This window comes from Helianthus annuus, chromosome 6 (genome assembly GCF_002127325.2).
Source record: "Helianthus annuus cultivar XRQ/B chromosome 6, HanXRQr2.0-SUNRISE, whole genome shotgun sequence".
In the NCBI taxonomy this organism is placed as follows: Eukaryota; Viridiplantae; Streptophyta; class Magnoliopsida; order Asterales; family Asteraceae; genus Helianthus; species Helianthus annuus.
The window spans coordinates 2,987,313-3,005,223 of record NC_035438.2 but is presented as its reverse complement, the minus strand read 5'-3'; the positions used below and the strand labels follow the sequence as shown (position 1 = coordinate 3,005,223).

The 17,911-nt window shown below is 35.4% G+C and overlaps 2 long non-coding RNA genes across 2 annotated transcripts; both read left to right on the top strand.

The window, feature by feature from the left end:
- The first annotated feature begins 8,846 nt into the window (after positions 1-8,846).
- LOC110945148 lies at positions 8,847-11,532 on the top strand. The gene is made up of 3 exons (XR_002595064.2): positions 8,847-8,969; positions 10,155-10,254; positions 11,361-11,532. It is a non-coding gene; the product is annotated as an uncharacterized LOC110945148 (long non-coding RNA).
- A 3,135-nt stretch (positions 11,533-14,667) lies between these two features.
- LOC110945147 lies at positions 14,668-17,353 on the top strand. The gene is made up of 3 exons (XR_002595063.2): positions 14,668-14,790; positions 15,976-16,075; positions 17,182-17,353. It is a non-coding gene; the product is annotated as an uncharacterized LOC110945147 (long non-coding RNA).
- Positions 17,354-17,911: the final 558 nt, after the last annotated feature.

The following is a 17,911-nucleotide window of genomic DNA, read 5'->3' as shown; positions in this document are numbered from 1 at the left end:
TTCTACATAATTTCAAGGGAAATTGGTCTTAAATAATCTCACCTATCTCTTATTGGCCATTAATAATCCCATCTCAGAATATTCCCCCCACCAGTCTCACATTTCACCTATTTTTCCTACAATGGTCCCCCGTTAAAAAAACTTAACGGAGTTAAGCTTTTTTCCAAATTACAAACAGATTTTTAGGGATTTTGATTAGAACGACGATAAGAGTCCATTGCTGTAAAACTTGCCTCGAAACAGTGCTCCAAACGATGAAAACGGCGCTTCAATTCGGGTGTTTAAATTTCCAATTAACCAAAATCAAGTCACTTGGAGCACCATTTCGAAGTAAGTTTTACATCAAAAGCCCTAAAAATCTGTTTGTAATTTGGAAAAAAGCTTAACTCCGTTACCATTGTAGGAAAAATAGATGAAAGGTGGGACTCGTGGGAGGAATATTTTGAGGTGGGATTATTAATGGCCAATAAGGTCTAGGTGGGATTATTACAGGCCAATTGTTGTTTGGCATTTTAGTGTGTTTTTTACTTTATCTTATTTATTCAAACAAAAACTAGGTGTATATCTCCGTGCGCGTTGCACACGGGACCGCTAAGAAGAACAAAAAAGAAAATGTAGAAAAAAACACTAAAAGATAACCGAAAGAAAATCAACCAAAAAAATTATGGTAATGATATTGTTTGTATGAAACCTGTGGTCAAAGATGAGCAAATGGTACTAGGTGTCGGTACCGAATTTCCCAAACCGAAAGATCATAAGTACTAATTCGGTACCGACTTTTGGCGTTCTTGGTACCGGTTCGTTACCGGTTTTTACCTTCATATACCAGTACTGTAACCGGTATTTTCGATATCAGTACCGATTCGATATCGGTTGGCACCGAGCTCATCCCTACCCATGACACTAAAAAAAAGAAATCATTAAAAGTTGAAGAAAATCAACAAAAAAAACGTTGTACGACACAATTGTCCGTACAGTACCCGTGATCAGGGATGAGCAAATGGTACCGGGTAGCAGCACCGAATTTCTCGAACTAATCAATATCAACTCGGTACCGACTTTTGGTGTTTTCTGTACAAACTGGTGCCGGTTTTTACCTTCATGTACCGATACCGAACAGGATCACCACTCAATTTACCCAATCACACAACACAAAACCTTATATGACATGTACAATTACACATTTATACATGTACAAATCCTAAGCCTTATGTCAAAGTACAAACAAAACATAAGAACTTACAATAAAGAATAGCATGTAGAACTTTTAATGCATAGCTTACAACAACTATAATCATAACAATGTTACAAATTGATAATATATAATATGAGTATGAATATTTGCCATATTTTTTTCTCAATGATGTTATGTTGACGTGGTACACGGAAGTTATTTCCAAGTTTTCCTGGATGAATCTCTAATCTCAAATCATTATTAGTGTCATAAAAATATTAAGGGTTATTGGATTTTAATAATCCTAAGTTTCACTTGTTGGCCGATAATAATCCAACTTTAAAAAATTTCTCCAACAATCCTAACTTATAAGAATTTAACCCTTATCGATCCTTTTATAACTGCAGTGGACTTGAATTTGTTAAGGAGGCTACAAGTGCACTTGAATCTATTGAGGAGATCAAGTTCTTATATGTAAGAAAAGGATCGACAGGGGCCAAATTCTTACAAGTTCGGATCGTTAGAGAGAATTTTTAAAGTTTGGATTATTATCGACCAACCGGTGAAACTTAGAATTATTAAAATCCAATAACCCAAATATTAATTACTATAAATCATCGAGTTTTATTTGTAATGCTATAATAATATTTAGAGTAAAATGCACGGATAGTCCCTGTGGTTTTGCGAAATAACACCTATAGTCCCCAACTTTTGAAAATTACACCGGTGCTCCATGTGGTTTGACAGTTTGTTACTCGGATAGTCTCTGGAATGGATGACGGTTAGTTTTCTCCGTTAAGTGGATGTGAAATGACAAATTTACCCTTTATCTTCTCCAATCCATAAAAACAAAACAACCCCAACCCCAACCCCCCCCCCCCCAACCACCTTTCTCTCTGTTTCCCCCCACCATTAACCACCACCCACCTCCCACCTCCCACCTACACCACAAGTAACCACCTTCCGTTTGTATAAAATTTCTTTACCACCTGGTGGGCTTCTAACCACCAGCACGATACAAACTCACATTAACCACAAACCCATCAAAATCAATCCAAACCTGATAATTCCCACCATCATTCATCCTCAAAACCTTAAACCCTTCTTCATCCCCCATAAACCCCAGTAACAGAACTCAAACTATTCACATCAATCCACACATGGTTATCATTAATATCCTCAAACTCTTTGTTTCTAAACACATCAAACTCAACTCCAAACACATGATTACTCGAGTTCCCATCAACTGTACAGCTAAAAAGGTCAAGATTTTGAGCTGCGTTGGCGTTTTGGATCCTAGTAACAGGGGTGAACAGGAAGACGAACTAGTGGCCTGGAAGAAGGTGTCTTGTGGGTTCCATTGAGAAGATTGAAAGAGGTGGAGAATGGGATGGGGGTTGAGGGTTGAGTTGTTTTTGGTGGGGGTTTTGTGGGGTTAAAGGGCTCGACCGATTTGGACAGAGGTGGCGTTTGTTAAGGTGAGGATGTTGGATTGGACGGTGGCGTTGCCGTATAACGAGATGGTGGTGGAGTTGAAGGAGTTGAGGAGGAAATCTACGGCGGGAGACGGTGGTGGTCGGAGGAGAAGGAGGGTGGAGATGATGATGAAATGATTGGTGTCCATGGCAGATGGATTCAGTTGTAAATTGTAGTCGAACCACCTTCACCGTCTTGTATAAGAGTTTGGATCATGTTGGTGGTTACTTGTGGTGTAGGTGGTTAATGGTGGGGGAAACAGAGAGAAAGGGGATGGGTGGGGTGGGGTTGTTTTGTTTTTATAGAGTGGAGAAGATGAAGGGTAATTTGTCATTTGACACCCACTTAACGGAGAAAACTAACCGTCATCCACTTCAGGGACTATCCGAGTAACAAACTGTCAAACCACAGGGAGCACCAGTGTAATTTCCAAAAATTTGGGACTATAGCTGTTATTTTGCAAAACAACAGGAACTATCCGTGCATTTTACTCTAATATTTATTTAGATGAATAACAGAGATATTTTACTATGCATGCAGTTCATGCCAATATCAATACATTCTAAAGTAGAGTTTACATAGTCACTGCCCTTGTTAAGTGAATATGATCTTTTAGATCTAATAAACAAGGTGACGACCATCGATGCTTGGTTATTTCTTTACCTTTTATTATATAATCAAATAGTGAAGATTAGGGTCACAAGCTCCATTTTCTTTTAATTTTAGGTAGGAATTGGTACACATGCTACGATGAATATTCATATAAAAAAATCTAACTAATAGAAATTATGCTATTAGAGATGGTCAAATTTGAAATCAACTAAGCTTGTACAATCTTTTATCTGATATCTATTTATTTATTTTTTTACTTTTAAATCTATTTTAACTATAAATTTAAATTTAAGTAAACGTTGATGCATTAATTGACGGATATAAATCTATGGGGTAAGACATGTTGGTGTGCCAACCGTTCATTTGCTCGATTTTTGTGACATTAAACTTTGGTCTTGCTTGATAATTTTTGTATAGGACTTTACCAAGATATTCGCTTCGCAGAATAATAAAGGAGAATATGAAAGCAATTAGTGTAGGCATGAAAAACAAGATGATATTTTGTTAGAGTGATCACAAATAAATCAAGAATAGAAATATGTTGTGTTTTTTAAGATAATTGTTTTGATTAGATTTTTTTAATATGATAGATTTCAAATAAAATAAAATTTTAACTTTTTTTTTCTAATAAACTCCTTAAAATGACTTGATTTAAAATGAGATGTTTACAATAGAAATAGAAAAAGAATAATAAGTCAAATCATTTTAAGGAGTTAAGGAAAACAAAAAAAAAAGTTAAAATTTTATTTTATTTGAAATCTATCATATTAAAAAAATCTAATCAAAACAATTATCTTAAAAAGCATAACATATTTCTATTCTTGATTTGTTTGCGTTCACTCTAAGACCATGTGTAGTGGTAAGTTGTTATAATGCCCCCACCATGGGGCATTATCCGACACGTGGCATCCTAGTCAGCGTTGGGGCATTATAGCAAAAGTGGCGTAGTGGGGCATTATGCCAATAACGCCCATATTATTTTTAATGAAAAAAAAAACAAATCAGCGTTTAAAAAAAAAAAAAGAAAAAAAAAACAAATCAGCATATTTGATTGGTTGCTCAAAAAGTTGTCAGGGAATCTTAAAATTGATTGGTGGGTCAAACCACACAAGGAACCAAATAAGCGTTTTTATTAAAACGCCGGCCTCCAAATTTTTGAATTATAACGCACAATAACGCCCGGTGTAGTGGGGGAGGGGCGTTTTGGGGCGTTATTTTTCAATTTTTTTTAAAAATCACGTCCCACTACGGGTGGTCTAAGAGAATATCATCTTGTTTTTCAAGCCTACACTAATTGCTTTCACATTCTTCTTTATTATTCTACGAATCGAATATCTAGAAAGTTATATACAAAAAATTATCAAACAAGACCAAAGTTTAATGTCACAAAAATCGAACAAATGAATAGACGGTTGGCACAGCAATGTGCCTTACCACATAGATTTATATCCATCAACTAATGTCTCACCCTTTACTAAAATTCAAATTTATAGTTAAAATAGATTTTAAAAAATAAAAACAAATAGATAGTAATTAAAATTGTACAAATTTAGTTGACTTCAAATTTGACCCCTCTCTAATAGCATAATACTTTTTTTTCATACGAAGACACATCGTAACATCTGTTTCAATCCATGCATAAATATACAAGAAAAAGAAAATAGAAAAAGAAAATACAGTTTGTGACACGAATTTTCACTCTTCAATTAAAATAGAAGTTTAAGAAATAATTAACATTGATATTTTCGTAAACTCTACTTTATTGTATTGATGTTGGCATAAATTATGGCATAAATTACATACACAATAAAATTTATTTGTTATTCATCTAAATGTTATTGGAGCATTAAAAATAAAAATTGAATGATTTATAGTAATAAATACCTTTTTATTATGTGGTGGTTTGATTAGAGATCCACTCAATGATTCATACAAGTAACTTGGAAATAACTTCCATGTACCACATCAACATGACACCGTTGAGAGAAAAAATGAGCCTATAAACAATGTTTAACAACCCCGCGCCCGCAACACGGGGTTTAAACACTAGTATGTATTAATTTCTAACTTAATCGAGAAACAGTAAATTGACGATAACGGTGGGTTACGACATCACATGGACTTTTTGGTTTACAAACTTTCACCTAATTTTCCCTAGATTGTCACATGGCTTTTCTTTGGTTTAACATTTTGATCTTTATATAAAACTCATTTTGTCTTGTATTTTGCTTTATGATTTTCATCTAAAATTTAAAAATCAAAACTTGTGTGTTTCATTACAATTTTGAAGAGCCTTCTTAGTTTGTTTTATATTTTACCCAGGCATTTAAAAACTAGTAGTATACCCGTCCGGTGGACGGGTTTTTTAGTGTCGTAATGACAAAAGTTTTTAGTTTCATTTACATGTATTAATATGAACTCAGCAAATGAGTTCATAGTAACATGTATAATATGCCTAAAAATGAAAAAACAAGGTTTAAACAATTTCAATAACTCAAGATTGCATTGTACTAAAACATAAAAACACAACACTTAACTGAAATAAAACATCAAGTAATAATGTATGGTAAACAAAAGCGAAAATGTGTGTAATGTTTCATAATGACACAAATATTTTTATGTATTTTATGATAAACAATTCGTTAAAAAAAAACCAAAATATGTGGAATGTTTAATCAAAAGGTTTTATATTTTCATGCATGTTATGGCCAATTATGAAATCTACTAGGTATATTTAGATATCTTATATAGGTGGACGTAGTAATACTCTTAATGATTCATTTCTAAGTAGTCATGTTCTTTTTCTTACGTAGTAATACCCTTAATGATTCATTTCTAAGTAGTCATTTTGTCTATAATGACTGAGTGGTCTCACCGGATTTTTTTTAGTTCGGAAAGATGCACTATGATCATAAATATTATTATTTCACGACCTCCAAAAGCATCACATGACAGTTTCTTGATAAGCTGGGAGTTGATGATTATTTTTTATATTTTTTATACGCATTTTGAAGATTATATTTCATAAACACAACTGACACGAGCCTGCACAAAGCCGCAGGTCAGCAAACCAGCACAAAAACAACCCCTATTTACATACTTTACACAAGATTAAACTTACACCATTTGTCCAACTTAATCTTTTATATTTTAGACCTCTGATTGAACCAAATAGATCCCAAAGCCTTCACATCCCCAATAATATCTTCTACCTTCAATGTAAACAATTTACAACATTTTGATTAGAATATAAAAAGTCATTTCTGGCCTTCCAAAATCTCCAACACGTTAAAATTCGAATACCTTAAAACACCTCTTTCTCTACCTTTCCCAGTTTGAACCGATTGTGGAGCTCCAACATATCTCCGACCGAAAACGCATAGAACTTTGCACGATGAATTAATCGCTTGCCAAATCATTGTAGTTGATTGCACTTGTAAGAGAATCGGCTTCTGCAAGTAGCAAACCAGCAAGAAAAGCTTTAAGAGTCAATGAAAAGCAAGCCTATTCCATTTAGTATGAGAAAAAAGGATTTTAGTGTTCTGGTGATTCCAAATGCAATGAACATGGATGTAAGCCAATTAACATGTGCAGTAAGTAGACAAGTACCCAGAATAACTAAAAGCGTATTTGCAGAAAATAATTCTGCACTTTGCTTCTCTGCTATTTGCTTGTAAATTGCGCGAAGCAGCTGCAAACAACACATGATAGAAACTTATTTACTTAATTAAGTTGTGTAACAGTAACATCACATCAAGATGAGTATATAAATAGAAAACATTAAGAATGTATAGCTGTGGATTAAACCATTAACACGGTAAAATCGTCACAGTTATCTCATGTGAGTGGCATCATTTACTAAAAGGGCAGGTCATGAGGTTACTATTTAGCAACCGTCAGGTGGCAAGATGGTTGGAACAACATGGGTTCAGGTCATAACAGGCCACATGCAATGGAAAAAAAACACTTTAGAAGACTTTCTATGAGCACACATGTTATGTAATAAAACATTTCAACTTTTATGAAGGGAGTCATACAGCAAGTGTTGTTAATGTTGAGCACTTGTATAGAGGGTGTAAAATTTCTGGAACGCTTAGCACTGCATGATATGGAATGTAGCGAAGTTAGAAATTAATATAAGAATTCAAAACACAAGCACTATGGGTGGATTAAAAAGTTAGTTTTCCTTCTCACATCTTAAAGTCAGGTTCATGCTTTCTGCAGCAGATAAACGAATCCATCTCAGTTTGGAAACATAATCAATGAAAATCATTAAGTGCTTACTGATCCCTTTTGCGATAACCAATGATTTTTGAAAACGTTACAGTAGATGGAGGTGACAAGACTGAATAGATATCAGCATCAAGAATTTGACCCATTTATTGCTTAAATAAAACAACAATTTATTTATTCCCTAAAGTGATGATTTTGAAAACCTGAAGCTTTTTATTTACAACAGAAATAGTGTAATCCAAACTAAACATATTCACACACTATCAAATTCAAATCATCAAACCAAACACATCGTAAATAACTTTGCAAGCTGGTACCTTTGGGATTTAAGAACTGGATGATTGTTTGATCCTTAAATATGTTAACCGCCGAATAATGTTGAGTGTACTCCTATTCTCTTCAAAGTGAACTAAAGCCTTTTATGCATGACCTCATTTCTGCAAAGAAAGAAACCACAAACAAAGACTGACCTTTGGGTTATGTGCAGTAATATTCATCGTTTTCCATATCTCTAAGTCAATGCAATCAAATAAATTTAACTATTAAAAGTCTTGAATCAATAAAATTGCTAATAGATGATACCTTGAATAATTGTAAGAAGAACAGCAAATGACCTCTGCTTTGAGAATTCCATGGCGTAAGGGAGGACATAATTGACTGTACAGGGGAAACTCATAGTTTTCCAACTTCACATATCAAATTGAGAGGCTAGGGGAAACTAATAGAAGAATATCACCAAGTACCAAATAGTTTTCTAACTGACGACAACTGTTAAGAAAAGCACATCTAGGCTCTCGGTATCACCAGGTGACTTCACTTCCCTGACTGTAAATCATTCAAAATTCACTATCATATACAAAACGAAAAAGAAAAGAAAACAATGGCGTGAAGAAATTAGCGTTTATTACCTTTCCAAATTGAGATAGAGGAGGATAGTAGCAAAAATGGTGTATGGAAGCAATAGTGATCGTCGTACAAACTCACGTGAACCCTAATCTTTCCAATTTGGGTGTAGATCAAATGGATGATTCTATGCCTTCACAATTGGAAGAACAAAGATGAATGTTCAAACAAAACCGGGAGGTTCCTCTGCACGCTGTTTTGTGGGGTTCTTGTAACACCCCGAAACTCGTATTAATACGTAGGTACGTTGCCATGATTAATTAAATGAAATACAATAACTAAGTTATTAAACTTAGTTAAAAGCTTAACAAAATAAGTAAAGAAAATGAAAATTGTGGCAACTAAGAAGGTGTGATAAACTTGAGGGACTAGAATTGCCAAATTGGAAACTTGGTTTAATAAAAACAAGAATCACACACACACAAGGAGTGTGTGTGCGTGATATCGATCAGGAGAAGAGGAAAAGGGGTGAAACCCTAATTCAAGAAAACCTTCAAATTGAGAGGGGAATTGAGGGCCATTTGGATGCATGAACCAAGAATGTTAATCCCCTAAGTGTTTTCAATAACAAGTAAGTCGAATTTTGCAATTTGGTGATGCTTGATTTAGTGGGTTTAGTGTAATTTGTGAATGTAATGTTAAATTTAGTATGAATGATGGTTACTATGGCTATGTAGACATCAAGATATGTTAAATTTCGAATATGAATATAGATTTAAGCAAAACCCACTTGCATGTCAAGAATGGCTAGAAATTTTGAGGTTTCTACTTGTTAATTGGTTGTTGTGGTGATCTTGTTATGAATAATTGATGTCACAACCATATGTTCCTAGTTAGGATGAAATATTGTTATGAATGTGATTGGTTGTGAATGAGTTATGTGAAGAATTAGTAGGAATCACGCTTTAAAAGCTTGTACATAATGTTTTATTAGTAGTACACCCGCCAAGTGTTCGATGAAATGCCTAAGAGAGCAAAATTTGTGAAATTGTATGAAGGTTATGGGTAATTATGTATAGAAGGTGCTTATGGTGTAGCCGTTAGCAAAATAATAAGTTAAGTATGCTTAAGGTGGAGTCATTATGAGAATTCGGATTAGAATGAATGGTTTAGTAAACTATGCATTAGGAACTTGTACCTCATGTCCCAATGATGTAATGCTCGCCATGTACTTTATGCGTTTGGTTCATGGTGATTAAGAGCAAATGTGTACAAATGTGAAATGCGTAGTTTATTGATAAATGATAATGTTGGAATTATGTCGTGTACATACGCAAGATGATAAATTGATTATGCGAAGGTTGAACAATACGGTTGTCGAATGTAGAGTTATGAAAGCATAAGTATGTGTATGTTGTGTATGTGACTAGGTAATCATATGTTCGTATGTATTTTACTATATGGATATGAAATGCTTATGGTGTCATTGGTATAACTACCACATCGGAATGGATATATGTCCCTAAGTTGAAAGTTTACATACTCAACCGTTAACTTTATGAAAAGTAAATAAATGTCAGAATAGCATGGTTAAATTATGTATATGATTGTAAGATTAGGAGGATTGAACGATGCATGATGAATCATTATGTTTCATACTTGATGGTATGTTAAAAGTGCGTGAATTGGAATGATGCATTGTTATATTTATGCCTTGTGCTTGTTGAAATTGACTATTGAAAGTCAAATGCGAGATATGAACTAGACATGATTAGTGATATGTAGATCTCGAATGCTAACAAGAATGTGAATGTAGTGAGGTGTAGATGATAAGCATCATGTCAAGAGGACACAAGCACAAATGGCAATCGGGTCAAGAGGAGACAAGGGAATGGTCACGAATACGGACGCTTAAGGTAAGTGATTCCGACTCACTTCTTAGTGTAAATGTAGAATCCTAATATTTATATGTGTGGGTAAGAATGGTGCAAGGGATATGTAATGATTATGAGTCTTAAGTTAAGTGTTATTTATAACGAATGAATTGTTATAATAAAGGAGAATTGATGGTACTAAACGGGTCGAATAATCATGTATATGTATAGTAGTAATGTAGAAGTTTGAAAAGATTAAGGACCCGGGGTAAGGATTCTTATTATAAGATGTAGGGAAATGTTTTACGGACAATTAGAAACAAGTTCCAAGTGATTCGGACGCAAAACGAATGAGTTATGCGAGTTTTAGTATTTTAAAAAGGAAGGTTGATTCAGGGGCCACCGTAAGCTACGGTAGCCACCGTAGCTTACGGTGGGTGCTGGGAATGTTGTATCTGCCGTAAGGCAGGTTAAGATTGTCGTAAGGATTTGGGGGCCACCGTAAGCTACGGTAGCCACCGTAGCTTACGGTGGAGGGCTGATGTAATTGTTTTGTTTGTGTAGTTTCCTCGTTTTTCCTCGAACGCGGACCCCGTGAACCCATTCCAAGCCTTGTTAAGTCTTTATAATGTTCCTTAACCCTACCAAATGGCTTGGTTAGTCATGGATGAGTATGAAACTCATTTTAAGAACCGAAACATACCCGATAGATATTGTTGAAAGCATTTAAGATGTGCGTATAAGATAGGGGTATGTAAGCGAGTACGCGGGGTAACGAATTAAGTATGTGAGTAGGTATGCTTGTAGGGATTAGTGCATGTATGTACGTATGTGAGTAGGTAGGTTTATATGAAGTAATATATGTATGAATGTGTGTAGGTATGAATGTACGTAGTTATGTATGTAATGCATACGTGGTTTCAATACTTTTAAGTATTGACGATATTAACAGTGTGCCTCGAGAATGAAATGTGGTGCAGGTTCTCCATCGAGGTTCGCAAAGGATTAGGCACCCGGATGGAATGACTACATCTAGAAAGATAACGGATGGAAAGAATATGCGGATAGAACAAATCGAGACTACACAATTAAGAACCTTGTTTGTGTATAATGTATGCTAATGTTTCGATTGTATGTGATGGGTGCAGGTAGTACGAATCACAGAATTTCATACCAAGGAGTAGCGATCAAAGACCGAGTCACAAGTCAGATTGTACGGGAATACTTGGCTATGTAAATTGATAGTTATGCTTTTGTTATGTAAATTAAGTACAAAAGATGCATATAATGTAAGAAAGTGGTTCTTAATGAACTTGCTAGTAGGTTAAAACGTTATTAATGAAAGAAATTTTTATGGAACGATTTTTCCGCTGCGTCTTTTCAGTTATAACGTGTTAGGGTGTTACAAGTTGGTATCAGAGCCCTGGTTTGAGAGAATCAAGTAGAAGGAGGTAAATACTTGAACTCAAACCGGTGTGCTCTCGTGACTAAGGACCCGTACAATCTAAGACTCGATCAAGACCTAAGGAAAGAAGCCGAGATAAGTATGTGTTTAAGTATGTATTCGAAGATAACTAACAGTATGTTATGTGTAAGGACAGCATGACTGCTTGCAAAGGATGATTTGTAAATGCGGTCTAGCGCCGGCACCAAGGTATGTAATATGACATATTGATCGAGGTACGTAGAATTAGCTTATGAGAGCATGAAATGGTATAATTAAGCAAGAGAAAGAAAATTTTAAATGAAATATAATAATAATATGGTAAGGAAGTTTTGGAAATGTTACACGTGCCGAAACTTAAATCTGCGGACATAAGGTGGCGATTACGCGAAGGCACGAAACTAGTATGTGGATTGCGTACCTGGCCAGTACACAAGAAACATATGATGTTCGTGAGACCGTGATAATTGTTACAGGTACGTCCGTTAGAATTAGGTAGTAGGTGGACGTGGGGGGGGATGGATGAAAAGAAATGTAAGACTTTCAGGAATGAAAGTATGAACGATATGCTGGAATCCGCGAGACGGACTCGAAGCATGAAAGGAATGAAGTATGAATGATCTGTTGAATCCGCGAGACGGATTCAACACGTGTAAAGAATGAAAAATATGAATGGAATGTTTGAATCTGCGAGACGGATTCAAGGAATGAAAGGCTCGAAGGGAATGTTTGGATCCACAAGACGGATTTAAAACATATAAAAGGTAAAGTTTGCCCACATCAATATTGTGTCGATAATTGACCATAGTTATGTCAAACGAGTTCTATGAATAAATGTAAAGAAAATGAACAAAAGGATGATCATAATGGGCTCGCAAAGCTAAATTTAAAAATGAAAGAAAGAAGTTTTAAACCCGTTAGATGTTAAATGTGTTAACAATCGATCCGTAAGAGTCGTAAGGTGGGGCGGACTATGACCCAGACAATAATTTAAGTATGAATGAAAAGGGTAAGCTTGGTCATGAGTATCGAAATAACGTAATGAATGATTTTGTAAGTAAGTATGAATGGAAAGAAGTACGAACATATACCTCGATGCATATACTACAAATAAGAAATGTTAGTTGGCCTCGAAAGATTAAATTATGAAGGTTGGTGAACTAAGTAACCAGAATGAAAAAGTTTCGTGTGAGAAATAAAAAGTACTAACTGTTAAATTTCTTGAAGGTAATGTTGGAATCCTTGGTATGATGAAACCAACAAAATTGGTGAAGGGATGTGTTCGAATGGAGGTACATTACATGGATGAATGGAATCTAGCCTGGTCTGGCTAGTACTCATGAAGAAGGTGGACAGATCTGACTTACAGATCGTGGTAGTATGGAATGAAAACGAGGTAAGTAAAGTGTTTTAAATTATGACGGATAAGTATGAATTAGCAAATCGAAATCGTCCTGCAAATTGAGTGGTGAAAGGAGTATGGGGTAGTATGGAATGGTTAATTCCTTATAATTGACGTAAGGAGAGAATCATGTCATTGAGAATTATGTTCTATAAGTTATGAGCGAAACCCTCGGGTATGGGTTAGACTCTCGTGCGAAGAACCTATATGATGCGCTTGTGTAGACAACCTTAGTGATGCGTGAATTGAGAAGAATAGAATGTAGGACAAATGAGGTAAGTGGAAGATAAAGTATGAGAAATGTGAACTCACTAGTAAGGAATGGTAATGAGGTTATGTCAAATTTTTAGTTTTTGAATATGTTAGTGTGAGCTGAAATAGTGATGCATGTGCATACATGTAATTAGTTGATCATGTACTTATGTACATGTGTGTCTTTCACCATGATTATGAAATGTAAATAGTATCATTGGTGTGGCCGACTAGGTTTAGATGAGTACATGATCATATGATGAGAGTATGTAGATAAGATGATTGACTTTCTCAAAAGTCAACGATGTATGAAATTGCATGACATGTTTAATTAAATAGAATAAGTAATGCAAGAATTAAGGGTAGTTGTAATGTCAGATGAATGGGGTAATTTGAAGGTAACATAAAGGTACGTATGATATGAGTAACTATAGAAATATAAAATGATGTCAACCTTGTAGCTAGAGCATGTATAGGTGGCTATAAATTAATAGTTTTGTTGTGATAACAAAACAAGAACTAAATGTTATATGATATACGTATAGAATGTAATTTTAAGAAATGGGATGAAGGTATTAGACCCGTCCTAAACGGATCATATGAATGAAAGTGTTAGTGCAAATTCAAATAAATATGAATGTTGACCTGTTGCTTACGGTCAAGCAATTGAGAATGTTATGGGAAAGTATAATATGGATAGTAAGAGCTTATTAGGGATAGGTCAGTTATATGAAGGACTTATGAAACAAGGACGGGTAGTTACCTATCATGATGAGGTACCAGTCAAAGTTAGACATATATGTATGTGTATAAATTCTGAAATAAGGTTGTATAAACTGACGAAAGTAACAAGAATGTTGAGGTGAACAAAAAGATATCTAAAGCACCTAATACATGAGTATTAAAATGATGAATGAACCAATAGCTAAGGAATGGGTTGGAAGCTAGCGCTATTAACGAAAGCGACACTAATAAGAACTCCGAGATGGGTTCTAAAGTATAGAGGGTTGTTACTAAGATGGGCCAGTGGTCGTGCTGATAGAGTAAGGAAAGAATAGTTATGTTTATTGGAAATGAGAAAGGTTTCGGGGACGAAACCTTCTTTAAGGAGGGTAGATTTGTAACACCCCGAAACTCGTATTAATACGTAGGTACGTTGCCATGATTAATTAAATGAAATACAATAACTAAGTTATTAAACTTAGTTAAAAGCTTAACAAAATAAGTAAAGAAAATGAAAATTGTGGCAACTAAGAAGGTGTGATAAACTTGAGGGACTAGAATTGCCAAATTGGAAACTTGGTTTAATAAAAACAAGAATCACACACACACAAGGAGTGTGTGTGCGTGATATCGATCAGGAGAAGAGGAAAAGGGGTGAAACCCTAATTCAAGAAAACCTTCAAATTGAGAGGGGAATTGAGGGCCATTTGGATGCATGAACCAAGAATGTTAATCCCCTAAGTGTTTTCAATAACAAGTAAGTCGAATTTTGCAATTTGGTGATGCTTGATTTAGTGGGTTTAGTGTAATTTGTGAATGTAATGTTAAATTTAGTATGAATGATGGTTACTATGGCTATGTAGACATCAAGATATGTTAAATTTCGAATATGAATATAGATTTAAGCAAAACCCACTTGCATGTCAAGAATGGCTAGAAATTTTGAGGTTTCTACTTGTTAATTGGTTGTTGTGGTGATCTTGTTATGAATAATTGATGTCACAACCATATGTTCCTAGTTAGGATGAAATATTGTTATGAATGTGATTGGTTGTGAATGAGTTATGTGAAGAATTAGTAGGAATCACGCTTTAAAAGCTTGTACATAATGTTTTATTAGTAGTACACCCGCCAAGTGTTCGATGAAATGCCTAAGAGAGCAAAATTTGTGAAATTGTATGAAGGTTATGGGTAATTATGTATAGAAGGTGCTTATGGTGTAGCCGTTAGCAAAATAATAAGTTAAGTATGCTTAAGGTGGAGTCATTATGAGAATTCGGATTAGAATGAATGGTTTAGTAAACTATGCATTAGGAACTTGTACCTCATGTCCCAATGATGTAATGCTCGCCATGTACTTTATGCGTTTGGTTCATGGTGATTAAGAGCAAATGTGTACAAATGTGAAATGCGTAGTTTATTGATAAATGATAATGTTGGAATTATGTCGTGTACATACGCAAGATGATAAATTGATTATGCGAAGGTTGAACAATACGGTTGTCGAATGTAGAGTTATGAAAGCATAAGTATGTGTATGTTGTGTATGTGACTAGGTAATCATATGTTCGTATGTATTTTACTATATGGATATGAAATGCTTATGGTGTCATTGGTATAACTACCACATCGGAATGGATATATGTCCCTAAGTTGAAAGTTTACATACTCAACCGTTAACTTTATGAAAAGTAAATAAATGTCAGAATAGCATGGTTAAATTATGTATATGATTGTAAGATTAGGAGGATTGAACGATGCATGATGAATCATTATGTTTCATACTTGATGGTATGTTAAAAGTGCGTGAATTGGAATGATGCATTGTTATATTTATGCCTTGTGCTTGTTGAAATTGACTATTGAAAGTCAAATGCGAGATATGAACTAGACATGATTAGTGATATGTAGATCTCGAATGCTAACAAGAATGTGAATGTAGTGAGGTGTAGATGATAAGCATCATGTCAAGAGGACACAAGCACAAATGGCAATCGGGTCAAGAGGAGACAAGGGAATGGTCACGAATACGGACGCTTAAGGTAAGTGATTCCGACTCACTTCTTAGTGTAAATGTAGAATCCTAATATTTATATGTGTGGGTAAGAATGGTGCAAGGGATATGTAATGATTATGAGTCTTAAGTTAAGTGTTATTTATAACGAATGAATTGTTATAATAAAGGAGAATTGATGGTACTAAACGGGTCGAATAATCATGTATATGTATAGTAGTAATGTAGAAGTTTGAAAAGATTAAGGACCCGGGGTAAGGATTCTTATTATAAGATGTAGGGAAATGTTTTACGGACAATTAGAAACAAGTTCCAAGTGATTCGGACGCAAAACGAATGAGTTATGCGAGTTTTAGTATTTTAAAAAGGAAGGTTGATTCAGGGGCCACCGTAAGCTACGGTAGCCACCGTAGCTTACGGTGGGTGCTGGGAATGTTGTATCTGCCGTAAGGCAGGTTAAGATTGCCGTAAGGATTTGGGGGCCACCGTAAGCTACGGTAGCCACCGTAGCTTACGGTGGAGGGCTGATGTAATTGTTTTGTTTGTGTAGTTTCCTCGTTTTTCCTCGAACGCGGACCCCGTGAACCCATTCCAAGCCTTGTTAAGTCTTTATAATGTTCCTTAACCCTACCAAATGGCTTGGTTAGTCATGGATGAGTATGAAACTCATTTTAAGAACCGAAACATACCCGATAGATATTGTTGAAAGCATTTAAGATGTGCGTATAAGATAGGGGTATGTAAGCGAGTACGCGGGGTAACGAATTAAGTATGTGAGTAGGTATGCTTGTAGGGATTAGTGCATGTATGTACGTATGTGAGTAGGTAGGTTTATATGAAGTAATATATGTATGAATGTGTGTAGGTATGAATGTACGTAGTTATGTATGTAATGCATACGTGGTTTCAATACTTTTAAGTATTGACGATATTAACAGTGTGCCTCGAGAATGAAATGTGGTGCAGGTTCTCCATCGAGGTTCGCAAAGGATTAGGCACCCGGATGGAATGACTACATCTAGAAAGATAACGGATGGAAAGAATATGCGGATAGAACAAATCGAGACTACACAATTAAGAACCTTGTTTGTGTATAATGTATGCTAATGTTTCGATTGTATGTGATGGGTGCAGGTAGTACGAATCACAGAATTTCATACCAAGGAGTAGCGATCAAAGACCGAGTCACAAGTCAGATTGTACGGGAATACTTGGCTATGTAAATTGATAGTTATGCTTTTGTTATGTAAATTAAGTACAAAAGATGCATATAATGTAAGAAAGTGGTTCTTAATGAACTTGCTAGTAGGTTAAAACGTTATTAATGAAAGAAATTTTTATGGAACGATTTTTCCGCTGCGTCTTTTCAGTTATAACGTGTTAGGGTGTTACAGTTCTCATCGAGAATTTACAAATGAAGGGAAGGAAGAGTTGATTTATATAACGTGGGAAGAAGCAGTTGATTGGTAGAACGTGGGAAGAAGCAGTTGATTTGTAGAACGTGGGTGCGATTGAAGCAGTAACTGCCCTAAAAGAGGAGAGAGAACGCTCAACCTCCACGAACTGCCTGTTTTACAGTTTTTTTCTAAGTTTATGTGGTTGGGATTGAATCTTACAAAGATCCAACGGTGATAATTCCATTTTATAGCAGTTACAACATACGCCGTCTATGGGTGTCCCAGTTGGCCAGTCTCATCCTTTCTCTCCCCAGAGACCCGGGTTCGACTCAAGGGAAGGTCACCAGCCACCCACCTCTTCCATGGGGAAACGGATCGACTTGGTATAGGGTATTAACCCCCAGGTGGCTATGGGACTAAGCTAACCTGCGGAGTGTCACACTCCGGCAGTTGGGAGGACCGTGGAA